Source organism: Lepidochelys kempii, chromosome 1 (assembly GCF_965140285.1).
Source record: "Lepidochelys kempii isolate rLepKem1 chromosome 1, rLepKem1.hap1, whole genome shotgun sequence".
NCBI classification, from domain to species: domain Eukaryota; kingdom Metazoa; phylum Chordata; order Testudines; family Cheloniidae; genus Lepidochelys; species Lepidochelys kempii.
Genome location: NC_136380.1, coordinates 348,277,594 through 348,290,026, shown reverse-complemented (window position 1 = coordinate 348,290,026; position 12,433 = coordinate 348,277,594). Strand labels below are relative to the sequence as shown.

General features: G+C 45.2%; 1 protein-coding gene across 8 annotated transcripts in view; it reads left to right on the top strand.

Moving 5' to 3' along the window:
- Nucleotides 1–12,433, top strand: part of NRF1 (nuclear respiratory factor 1) — a 106,383-nt gene that overhangs the window by 71,181 nt on the left and 22,769 nt on the right. The gene's annotated exons all lie outside the window — the stretch shown is intronic.

The following is a 12,433-nucleotide window of genomic DNA, read 5'->3' as shown; positions in this document are numbered from 1 at the left end:
GTCACTATGATGCTGTGTATGTGCTTTGGTGGCACCTTTCACGCTAGTGAATGCATCCCTACTCTTCCTGTTTTCTTCATAGCGCAGTTCAGGCTGTTGCTTGCTTTCTTGATAGGCCTTTCTGTGGTACACCTCACAGTATCTGAGTGCCTGTTCTGAGTGGTGTCTACTATAATTAGCCAACCACAATTGTTGCTGTGGTAGTGGTTATTAATATTATCAGAGTGCCTAGAGACCCTAATCAGAGTCCCTCTGTCCTAGGCAAATATCAGCATTTGTAGCTAATACTAACTAGCCACATGTAACTGTCCCATGGTCTTGTTATGCCTTTGCTCAACTGCCAAGGTAAACAAAGCATTGCTGTCCAAATTCAGGGATGAAAGGCATTAGTTATTAAAAAGACTTGATAATGCAATTGAACTTATGTTTACCTGTCTGCACCTAAGAACTGTGTGGCATGTGTTCAGTTATAAGGAAATGCAGCTTTAAAGGATTGGACTATTTTAAATATTATAAATGCCAAAGGAAAAAGTAGTGGATTACCAGGTTGCAAAGTGATGGCCATTGTCTTTTGGTCTGTTCCATACCTAATGCAGCTCCTTTAATAGTTGCCTCATATTTGACCTACCTTGAAATAATTGGTTAGGAATGTTCTTTATGTTCTAAAACATCACCATTCTATTGTCAAAGAACACAATGGAAAAAACAATAGCAACTTTCACTAATGGTGCATTTAGCTTTGTTGCTGTGGAGTCAACCAGCGTGAAGGGGGAGCACAAATTAACCTGCAAACCCTGTTTCTAAAACTGTTAACTTACTTGAGGATGCTATTGCCCCCCAAAACATAAAAGAAGCCACAGAATTGTGTTGGGTAGTGCTCCATCAGCAACCTGGTGCGAAGGTTGTAGGGAATCCGTGTTCGTCAATACAAGGGCCCAGAAAGAAATGACCTGTGTTCAAGCTTCCAGGAAGGTTTTATAATCAGTCAGATTTAGAAAAGCACATTGGTGTCCCTTTAAGAATAAAAAGTGGGTTAGCAAATCTGTCAGGCGTGTTCCCTTCGGTCTGTTCCCAAAGTGCTTTCATGGTCTGGATTCCTCTGGACAGTTCCTCCCACCCGCCTCAGGATCTGAGTCACTCTACCTCATTCATCCAGCATTAAAATCATTTTAATGCAAGGTAGTTTTTACAGCAGACTTTGAAATCAGATGGGATTTACAATGCATTTAGGAAAGAGACTGTTGTTTGCGGCATTTTCCTCTGCACAGAACCTCACCCCAATCCCTCCCCTTGTTTCCTCTCCTCTTTGATTGCTGTAATCTCTAGTGGCATTAAAGGGAAGGTATTTGTCTCTGCAGTAGTCCTTGGAAGCACCATGCAGTTAGTTTTATTATGTAATCAGCTAATACGTCTCCCTGTAGGGATGGAAGGCGACTTTGATATCAATTCCCGCTGTCTGCCCTCCATCTCCAGACAAGGGAGAGGAATTTTCAGCTTCCGTATTGTCATTCAAAATTTGTTTCACCCTTCTCCACCCTATGCATCTAGCTTTTTTAGTCTGAGTTCTCCCCTGGTTTCAGAGTAAGGATCTGCTGGGGTATAAACATTTACTCATCTGATGCAGCCAATCAGTATAAGCTGTTAGAATGCAATTCCATCAGTGGGAGATTAAATGTGAGTGATTGGATGTGATTGGCTGCAGCAAGGAGAAGGGGAAGATATCTTAGATCAGCGACTGAATTAACCCACAAATTCTCCTTGCCCAGTTGATTCTAACAAAGACTGAACTTACTAATATTTCCAGTAAATGTTCCTCTCTAAAAATCCTTTACCCTTCTTTAGCACCTATCATGCCAGGATGCCAAAGCACTTTACAAACATTGATTTCCATACCTCTCAGGGAGGTGGTGGTGTGAAGGTTGTTACCCCTGTTGTATTGATAGCTAAATGGAGACAATAGAGTTTAACTGACTTGCCCAAGATCACACAGAGTCATTGACAGAGCAGGGAATAAAACCCAAGTGTCCTAACTCCTATTCCTTTACTTCAGCCATTAGATGTAATTCTTCCCTCCTTGTTTGGTTGTGTTATGTCCATCCATTATATTGTTGTTTTTCCATCTACTGTCAGGAGGTGATACCTGTATTCCAGGAGAAACAGGCTGATTATAAAGGGGAAACTTCTCTGTGTACCTAGACACCCCAGGAACTAGAGCTGAATTCAGCATTGCCAGAGGTAGAATGTCCGGTACTGTGGCTGGACTGAAAAAGGGCTGTGGATAATCTTATGAGCAGTAACATTTATAGCTAAGGGAAATCAAATCTCCTGCTTCACTGCAGTGTAAAACTGTCTAAGTGCATGATGGGTTTCTCCTTCTTCTGAGTACCTGGTATTGTCAGTCAGGATACTGGAGCTGATGACCCACCAGTCTGAGCTGTTGTCTCAAATGCCGTGTTCTGAAATAATTGGAAAGAAAATACTGTGATATCTAGACAGGCAAATGGGACTGTAGTGACATCTGTGTGTAAAGTTGGCTGGAATTGGAAAGTGCTCTGATAGAAGAAAATGGACTGCTTTGCAAGCGTAGGGCAAGATTAAACACCTGCTAGCATGTGGAAGGGGAAGCAGTTTAATTCATGTGGAGGTGCAGTAGCTGGTAGCAGGAGCCTGACCAAGCGTGTGTTTAGATTAGGGCTGTCAAGCAGTTAATAAAATTAATCGCTATTTAAAAAATAGCGATTAATCGTGCGGTTAATTGCACTGTTAAACAATAAAAGAATAAATACCGTTTATTTAAATATTTTTGGATGTTTTCTATATTTTCAAATATATTGATTTCAATTACAACAGAATACAAAGTGTACAGTGATTACTTTATATTTTTGATTACAAGTATTTGCACTGTAAAAAACCAAAAGAAATAGTATTTTTCAATTCACCTAATACAAGTACTGTAGTGCAGTCTGTTTATCATGAAAGTTGAACTTACAAATATAGAATTATGTACAAAAAATAACACATTCAAAAATAAAACAGTGTAAAATTTTAGAGCCTGCAAGTCCACTCAGTCCTACTTCTTGTTCAGCCAATCACTCAGACAAACAAGTTTGTTTACATTTGCAGAAGATAATACTGCCTGCTTCTTGCTTACAATGTCACCTGAAAGTGAGAACAGGCGTTCTCATGGCACTGTTGTAGCTGACGTCGCAAAATATTTACGTGCCAGATATGCTAAAGATTCATATGTCCCTTCATGCTTCAACCACCATTCCAGAGGACATGCGTCCATGCTGATGACCGGTTCTACTCGATAACAATCCAAAGCAGAGCGGACCGGCGCATGTTCATTTTCATTATCTGAGTCAGATGCCACCAGCAGAAGGTTAATTTTCTTTTTTGGTGGTTCGGGTTCTGTAGTTTCCACATCAGAGTGTTGTTCTTTTAAGACTTCTGAAAGTATGTTCCACATCTCGTCCCTCTCAGATTTTGAACAGCACTTCTGATTCTTAAATCTTGGGTCGAGTGCTGTGTCTATCCTAAGAGATCTCACATTGGTACCTTCTTTGCGTTTTGTCAAATCTGCAGTAAACGTGTTTTTAAATTAAACAACATGTGCTGGGTCATCATCCGAGACTGTTATTATATGAAATATATGGCAGAATGTGGGTGAAATAGAGCAGAGGATATACAATTCTCCCCCAAGGAGCTCAGTCACAAATTTAATTAATGCATTGGTTTTTTTAGCAAGCGTCATCAGCACGGAAACATGTCCTCTGAAATGGTGACCGAAGCATGAAGAGGCATACGAACGTTTAGCATATCTGGCACGTAAATATCTTGCAATGCCAGCTACAAAAGTGCCATGCAAATGCCTGTTCTCATTTTCAGGTGACATTGTAAATAAGAAGAGGGCAGCATTATGTCCTGTAAATGTAAACAAACTTGTTTGTCTTAGCGATTGGCTGAACAAGAAGTAGGACTGAGTGGACTTGTAGGCTCTGATATTTTACATTGCTTTGTTTTTGAGTGCAGTTATGTACCCGCAAAAAAAAATCTACATTCGTAAATTGCACTTTCATGACAGAGATTGCACTATGGTACTTGTATGAGGGAATTGAAAAATACTGTTTCTTTTGTTTTTATCATTTTTACAGTACAAATATTTAAAATAAAAAATATATACTTTTATTTCAATTACAATACAGAATACAATATATATTAAAATGTGAAAAAACCAAAATAATTAATAAATTACAATTGGTATTCTATTGTTTAACAATGCGATTAAAACTGCGATTAACCATGATTAAATTTTTTTAGTTAATCGTGAGAGTTAACTGCGATTAATCAACAGCCCTAGTTTAGATGGATAGGGACAGGGAGACAGACTCTTGAAGACTGTCGGGAAGGAGAGACTGCAGCACTGCCCGGCAGTGCAGTTTCCATTGACTGGATCTCTTCACGTTGCAGCCTCCCTTTTTAAATGGATCTGGGGCTTGAGATCATCTCAATGGCGTTTCATTTTTAAATATTGGAGAATTTTGTGCCTACATATTATTTATAGAGGGCCATAACTGTACACAGCCTTGGCCAGGAGGTATAATATGCCAAAGGCAGACCAGAATCACTGCCCCACAGAGCTTAGTCTAATAGCATCAGTGGGTCCATTATATAACAATTTACAAACACAGAGTGGCCAGTGGTCGTTACAGCTGGAAGGCTTTGCAGAATAAATGGCTTTTTCAGCAGTCTGGAAGAAGAAGAAGGGTTGTATGAGTTGACTTGTACGGATTCCCAACTAAAGAGGGTGGATTAAAAGAACGCATGAGGTTGGGAGCAGGGGAAAGAGTTGGGGCTGTCAGGAAGGAAGCTTGCACTGATCTTAGAGAGAAACAGCTAAGGGAAAACTGGGGAACTAATTACACTGCCTTGAGCTGGGTGCAGCCAATGTGCATCTCCACCCCCCCAAAGATCTCTGCTGATGCACCTCAATCCTGACTGGTAGCATCCCCTGCTCTTCCATTCCACTTATAGCTTTGCTGGTGCCTCTCAGTTCTGACATGTAGACCCTTTGCTTTTCCAGTCTAGGCATCTGTTTGGCTAGAAGGACAGCTAATCATGCTAATTTTTCTGCTGGTTTTCTGTCCTGGGTGCAGATGGGCATGAAGATGAGCCTGCCAAAGAGATGTAAATTTCTCAGTAACAATTTTCAGCATGACCGAAGTGAGACAGGCTTACCGGCGAGGGTGAGGCAGGATTATCAGGCTGTGATGAAAGCAGGGAGAGAGCATTAGGCCTGTTTGACGTGAGCAAAGGGGGATTATCGAGCCCTGTGCTTTTGCAAACAAAGGAAATAGGCATCTGTATAGAAGCATGCCTCACAAATTAGCGTAGGGTAAACAGGCATTTAGATGGGTATTTCTCATTTCAAAGGGGCAGGCACTTGCAGCTTCTTATCACCACGTGATGGCAATTAGCGATGCGATTGAGATACAAAAATCAGATGAAATGCAGCAAATTTCCTCGGCTTGCTTGAGGGATCTGTACTTCCTGGGCAAGATCAAACTAAGGAACAGCCACCAGGTGGAAGCCTGTTTCTGCCACCGTGTAAAGGGCTATGCCGATGAGACCCAGGAGAGCATGTGAGTGCAGCAGGTGGATCTCCAGACATGTGGGGAGAGTTAGGGTCCTGTCACGCTCTGTACAAACAGTTACAATTCAAAGTGTATCAGAGAACGGAATGGTGGGAAAGGAGCCTGGGGCCCATTGTGTTTATCACCCAAAGACCTACAGAATGAAAATAAAGATCAAGGGACTAACACGTAGGACAAACTTGTAGAATGAGAAATTACCCGTGTTTGCCTTTGAATGCCTCAAGGGCAAGGAGGTGTAGAGCACTGATGATCTGGTTATTGTGGTGGCCCGTTGCACAATGAAAAATGAAGGGAAACTTGCACATTAATCTGGTGTAAACGCCAAACTACCTTTAAAAATATATTTCCCTTGTAAGTCTCGATTTCAGGGGAAATTGCCCAAATGGGGTGTTGAGTGAAGCAGGGGAATGGCTTAATTAGAGATACGTGGACAAGATGGGGAGAGAGTTCTTGTAGGGTCTGAGAAGTAGTAGTTTGAATTTGATGCATTGAGGCAGGGGGATTCAAACATGGTCTGAAGAAGGGGCACAGAAGATGATTGTAGCAGATGGCTTCTGAATGGACCAGAAGACGGGAGGGGCCAGCATTTTCTTTGTCAAATGACTGGCAAAGATTTGCATTGGCTACTTTCTGCATATGCTCGCTCACTCCATGCCTGCGCTCCTTCCCCGCTGGCATCCAAAACCAGGAGAAACCACAAGGTAAACAGGAAGTCGCTTCTTGCATGATGAAGGAATTGCAGTCTTCTGATCACATGTGGCAAATGGCTCAGTGCTGCCTGCTTCCTCTCCCTCCCAAAGTGACTCCCAGCACTTCAGTGAAAGATTAGCTCTGACTGGGCCTTTTGATGCTCTGGTCTGAGGATGGGAAGCATTGTTGCCTGAGAACTGCCACACTCATTGCACTCAGTGGCTGGGATCGCTATTCCACTGGCACCGCCCATTCTTGGGCCCTGCCAGCACAGAACAATGTTTGCTCCCCTTTGCAAGGCAAACGCTGCCACTTTAAAACCCAGGGTGTTAGACTGCATGTTCCTCCTGTCACTGCCCTAACTTGCTGTTGAGCATTAATCTTTGCCAGCGCTGACTGCACCCCCATCTTCGGCTGGCTTTTTGGCACTGGGCTGTGCCGGGCTCTGCACTCCTTTGCTTTGACAGGATAGGACTGGTGATGAGATGGCTGCTGCCATTAATATGTGTCTGCCCACCAACTGGGGCTAAAAATAGCCGTGCCGAGAACTCGCTTGTGTACTGCCCTGGATGCCTGCTTTCTCCTTTAATCCAGATACCTTGGTCCCCCAAGAACAAGCATGGGCATATTGCAGGCTCGCACGATCTAAGCAAGCTTTTCCTAAGGCCTTGATTTCAACAGGGAGGGAGGTTTTGTCTAGTGGTTAGAGCAGGGACTGGAGCTGGAAGCCTAGCTTCCATTCCTAGCTCTCCCGCTATGTGAACTTGGGCAAGTCGCTTACCTTCTGGGTGCCTCGTTTTTACTCCGGGTGTAATATCCCACCTGGGGGAATGTTGTCTTAATGGCCTATGCTGTGCTTTGAGATCCTTGGATGAAAGGCTCTTTATAAATGCAAAGTGCAACTGATATACCCGCTTCCATTTTCTTCTTTCCACTGTCATCAGCTTGGTGGGAGTGGGGAGTGTCACCTGCAGTTTGGATGCTTCTGTCACACAAATGACTCTGTCGCAGCAGCTCCCTTGAATTCTCAGGCTGCCCTTTTTATCTCTGCAACCTGGGTTTGAATTGAGTCATTTGCAAGGAGAGAGGGATTGGCCCTATAGGGACATCTGTAGTCATCTCTTGCTTGGATTTGTGTTTAATTATCTATTGGGTGCAATCTGGTACATTTTAAAGACACACACCCCTTGCTTCTCAGAGGCATCTCTGTGAGCTATCGATGGTTTACAAGTTTCCACAGAGGAGGGTGAACTGTCAGCAGTTGCGAGTCCCCACTAAGCCCCCTTTCAGCTTGAATGCTGCTTGGAGCATCTCTAATATCTTTGGGGTGACCCGTGCCCTGCCGATAGTGGGGGGGCAGAGTGAGGGCAGCCGGCTTCAGCAATGTTACTGAGCATGCTCAGTACAAGCCAAGCAGCAAATGAGGGGGGGTGCCTGCGCCCCCCGTGCGTCCCCTTGCAGACTTTCCCATCAGTGCAGTGAACTATATACCTTGTCTGAAAACATTGCTTCCCAGCTCCCTGATGACCTTGTAGCATCTCCCCTACCTCCCTTGCCCTCCCTGGTCCCTCCCCCCCCCCCACAAAAGAATTTTGACATCCACTCCTATTATCAGGCAGTTGAGACTTACAGTCCCTCCAGCTGTCACAGCTGATGCTGTCCTGGTTTAAGCACAGGGCCATTTACCTTCCACGTGTCATGAATTAGGGGAAATGGACAGGAGGGCTGGGTCTGTTTAAAAATTAAAGCTGATTACAAGGCATTAACATTACATTTAAAGAAATAGACAGCAACCCGCCTCGTTCATCATCACTGCAATATGTTCCCCTTTGCTCTGAGCTGGAGGAGAGCGCACTGATCTCAGCAAGACCTCGGCATCTACTTGGGCCTCTAATTTTATTTGCATCTTAAAAATCGCAGCTTGTGGGTTTCATTTCTGCCGCGAGATTTAACAGCAGTTCTGCGTCCCACTCCCTAAATGTAACCACCATTTCTGTGTGATCACGCCAGAAAGAGTTCTGGCTCCTCAGTGCAAGTCCTTTCTTCCTAATGACGATGCACCCTGTGTCACGAGCGCTCTGATTTTTCCAAGTTGCTTGAAAGAGTTACGTGTCCAAATCCTGTTGAATTACAGTGGGATTTGGGTGCCTAATTCACTTAGGCAACTTTGACAAGTCAGTCTCAGGCTTTTGCCTGAGGAGGAGTGATTATGGGGGAACAGCCTTATTTGGGGGTGGGGAATGACAGACTATTGATTTGGCATGTCTCACCACGCAGTGTCATGTGGTGACGCAGAGCTAGATGGACAAATGCTCACAAAGAAAAAAGTCCCTCAGCTGAACATCCCGGTCTCAGGACCGCGTGGGTCCATTTTCAAACAGTTGTGACCACAGGGAGCTGTGAGTGCTCAGCGATGTAGAAAAGGTAGCATTACTGCTTCCCCCCAAGGGTGGGGCTGGATGGTGTCATCCTGATGAGCTGCACTAATTAAATAACAAAGGGCAATTTGCTTTGCAGTGCTTGGGCTGCACTGCACTTTGTTGTAAACACAATTATAGTCCGCAAAGCAGCCAGTGGTGCATCCCCTCCCTTTCTCACAGCAATGGCATCCAGAGTCATTTTGCCTGGCTTACAAGTTCAAAGCAGGATTTGTCTAACTGTGGCAGCAGAACAAGATCAACCCCAAAGCTGCTCCTTAAATTCCAGCCAAGCTCTCTCTGCTCTACACACTTTTAGGAAAGGTGGGGCTCTGTTCCTGACTCTGATGCCAAATATGATTACAAACATATATTTTTTGCTTGTGGCAATGGCCAAAATGTGCTCAGGGCTCCTCAAACATGTAGGAAGACACAGTCCCTGCCCCCAAAGAGCTTCCATTCTAATAGCAGCCACCATGCAAAAAAGTGCCCCTTCACTCAATCTTCTCCACCACTCTCACTGTCCAAAGTTCCTTGCTCACCATCCTCTGTCATCAGTCATCAGGCAGCCTTGAACAAGTACTGCAGTAGCCCCCTCCTTTGTTCAGGGGCCTAGTCAAGCTGCCTCCATGAACAGACAGCTGGTGAGGTATCTAAGGGAGTGCCAGCCCACAAGAGGGAGACTTGGAGGGAGGGGGGACCTTTTGGTCCTTGTGCTCTCTGATCCCTGCTGATCCTCTGGTGTCTGGGTCCTGCATAGAGGGGAGTGAAGTAGCACCTGCTGCAGCTGGTCCTTTTGGTGCAGTTTCAGGCTCCATGGTGGCTGATATAATTCCTGGGAGAAGCAGATTTTCCCTCAGACCACATGTTGAGAGCCTTCTTCTGGGCCTTGTATGCCCTTAGCTGCATTATCATTTTTCTACCCGTACTCTCCCCTTGAAGGCAGGGTTGACTGAAGTGATGCCGAGGTATAACCGTGGCCCACAGGACACTGATGTGCAGCCTGTGGTTACCCTGAATCAGTTTCAATCAGGAGGGGCTCTACCATCTCTGTGCCTCTCTGTTTCTGATGAGGCTGGCTGCACTCTGAATTTTTTGACGCAACTAGGGCATGGCTCTCGGAATCCTGGCAGGTTGCCCACAGGGCTATTAGCTGGGCAAAGTTTGGGCACCCTCTGTTTTTAGGAAAAGAGTAAAGAGTCCATTAGAAAATGTTATGGGGGTTTTCTTTGGTGGGAGAAAAATAGTCAAACCTGAGGGCAGCTTTGAGCTACAGGCTCGCTCTTAATGGATGTCAGTGGCAGAGGGATGCAATTTGATCCAAATGGGAAGCTGGCTCAAATCCCAGCAAGCTGTTGTAACTGTATAAGGCATCTTACGAAGTGAGACAGTTCCTCCTATAAACGTCCCCTGCAGGCAGAAGAAATCCCTTGTAAGTTAAGCTGCAAACAGGGGCTTTCCCAAATAAATTTCTGTTTAATTTAATTTCAAGCACTGAAGCATGTTTGTACATCTGTCCCTTTAAGAGAGGAATAGCCTTGACATGTATGTTAATTGAAGTTCCTTCACAGTGGAGTCAGACCCAGTCTTCCTCTTTCGCCCCAGAAAGAGTAAGGCCCAGTCAGTGTAGCCTTCATCATGTAGTCTGCAGCACAGATTGATTTAAAAACCTTGTGCCTCTAGGACTTAAATAAGAGCCCAATCTCGTAGCCCTTACCCATGTGAGCTATCTCACTGTAGTCAATGGAAGTACTCCTGTGAGTAAGGATTAGAGGTGGGGCCCTAAAATGGTGTGCATGGCATAGTGGTGTAGACAGCATGTGTTTGGGAATTAATTTTATGAGCTGGTCACACAGGACGTTTGTGCTTCTGCTTTTATAGAGCGTATCACTTTCATCCTTTGGTTGCTATTCCCTAAAGAGTCCAGTGCTGCTGCTGGCTTTGAAAAGGGGCTGGATAACATTTCTAGCTACTTGTGCTAAGAAAGGAGTGATCAGTCCGCATGCCTCAAGGTGTCAGCAGATCATGACAGGGGTCAGGAAGGAATGTTCTGCCACCCCAGTGTACAGCATGGCTAGTTAACACAGTGTGTGGCCTTTGTCTGAATCACCAAGTACTGGCCTCTGCTGTAGACAGAGTACCCAGACCTTATGGAGCAGTCATCTGATACGATTTTTCAAATCCTAAATGCAAATTGGGAATAGCCACTGGCAAATTCCAACTTGACCATTCTGTCACTTCCTGGCAAATCCACCATCTTGTGCCCCCGCCCTCCCCCCCCGATTGCAGCCCAGCAAATGAATGGGGTGAGACTGACATAGGTGGCAAATACTTGCTCTCTGCTGTCATTGGGTGGGTCACGATGACAGGCTTGAATGTGAAGCCATTTTTCTCTTGCCCTGTGACCAGGAGGGGAATGTTAATGCTGCTGCCCCTTGTTGCCTTTGGCAGCAAATCATGCCCTCAGCTGCCCTGTGGAGGGCAGCATGTTTCTCTCTTGAGCCGGGTGTCTTCCCAGTGACCTTCTCAGCTCATGAAGACAGCTGGGCTTTGCTGTAAAGCAGCTCATGTGACTGCAGTAATCCGCAGGCAGTAACCAGCTGTGTAGGAAGATTGCAAGAGGAATCGGCCTATTTTTCCGCACTGCAGACTTTGGCATGAGAACACAAGGCTTGGGGCGGCGACTTCTACTGCTGCCCACCCACCTTTACGCATTCTATCTGTGGCTGCATGACACAGCCACTCAAGCCCCTCCCCAGGGGCCTGTCTTCCCCTTGGGGGTCAGGCTTCCACGTGCAACGCGCTTGGACAGGAAATAGGGCTTTACTATGGCACAGGGGTGCTAATTACTTGGCTGCTCAAGTCCGTCAGGAGGGCAGTGTGCTTGGAGCAGTTCCAGATGTCACTGTGCAACACTTTCTCACAGTGGAGGGGGCACAAGGGGTTTTGAGTCAGTGTGAAGCTGCGAAATAAATTACAAGATGCAAAGAGCGATTGCTCCTAAAGTACTTTCCCCTGGATCTTTTCCAGTAAAGGGCGGGCCTAGATCTGAATTTGACTCCATCCTCACCCCACTGAGAATTAACTCCTTTGGTTTCATTTATTCCTGGGCAGAAATAACTCTTGAGGTAACTTCCTATCCTACATAACTCTTCTTCTGTGGACTCTCAAATAGCCCTCTCTGCCAGGGAGGCTACTCACTAGCTGCTATTCCTAGACTAGAATGTTCTACAAAATAACAGCTGTACACATGGTGTCTTGGATTCCACACCAATTAAGTGCTGACAGCGTGCCCTATGCTGTTAGAAAGTCCTTGCCCCAAGAGCTCCCAGGCTAAAGCACAGAGAAACTGGGAGACCCAGAGAAAGGACATTAGCTTGGAATTTGTTCAGAATTGATCATGGCACCATTTACTATTCCCATAGTTGGTCTTGAGATCACAGTAATTTTCTCTCCGTTTTCAAGGAGAGAATGTGTGTGGCTCCTCCTGGTCTTGGAGTTCTGAGGATCCTTCAATTTCCTCGTCTCTACCTCCCCCGGTGATTTTAGTCAGCAAACTCAAAGCATCTTCCAGGGGAAGCTTGGTAAATATTCATAGGATCCTGCTTACAAGGCACAAAGCACAGGAGGCAATCATGAACTAAGTTGTCTAATCTTCAGTTGTTGAGACTC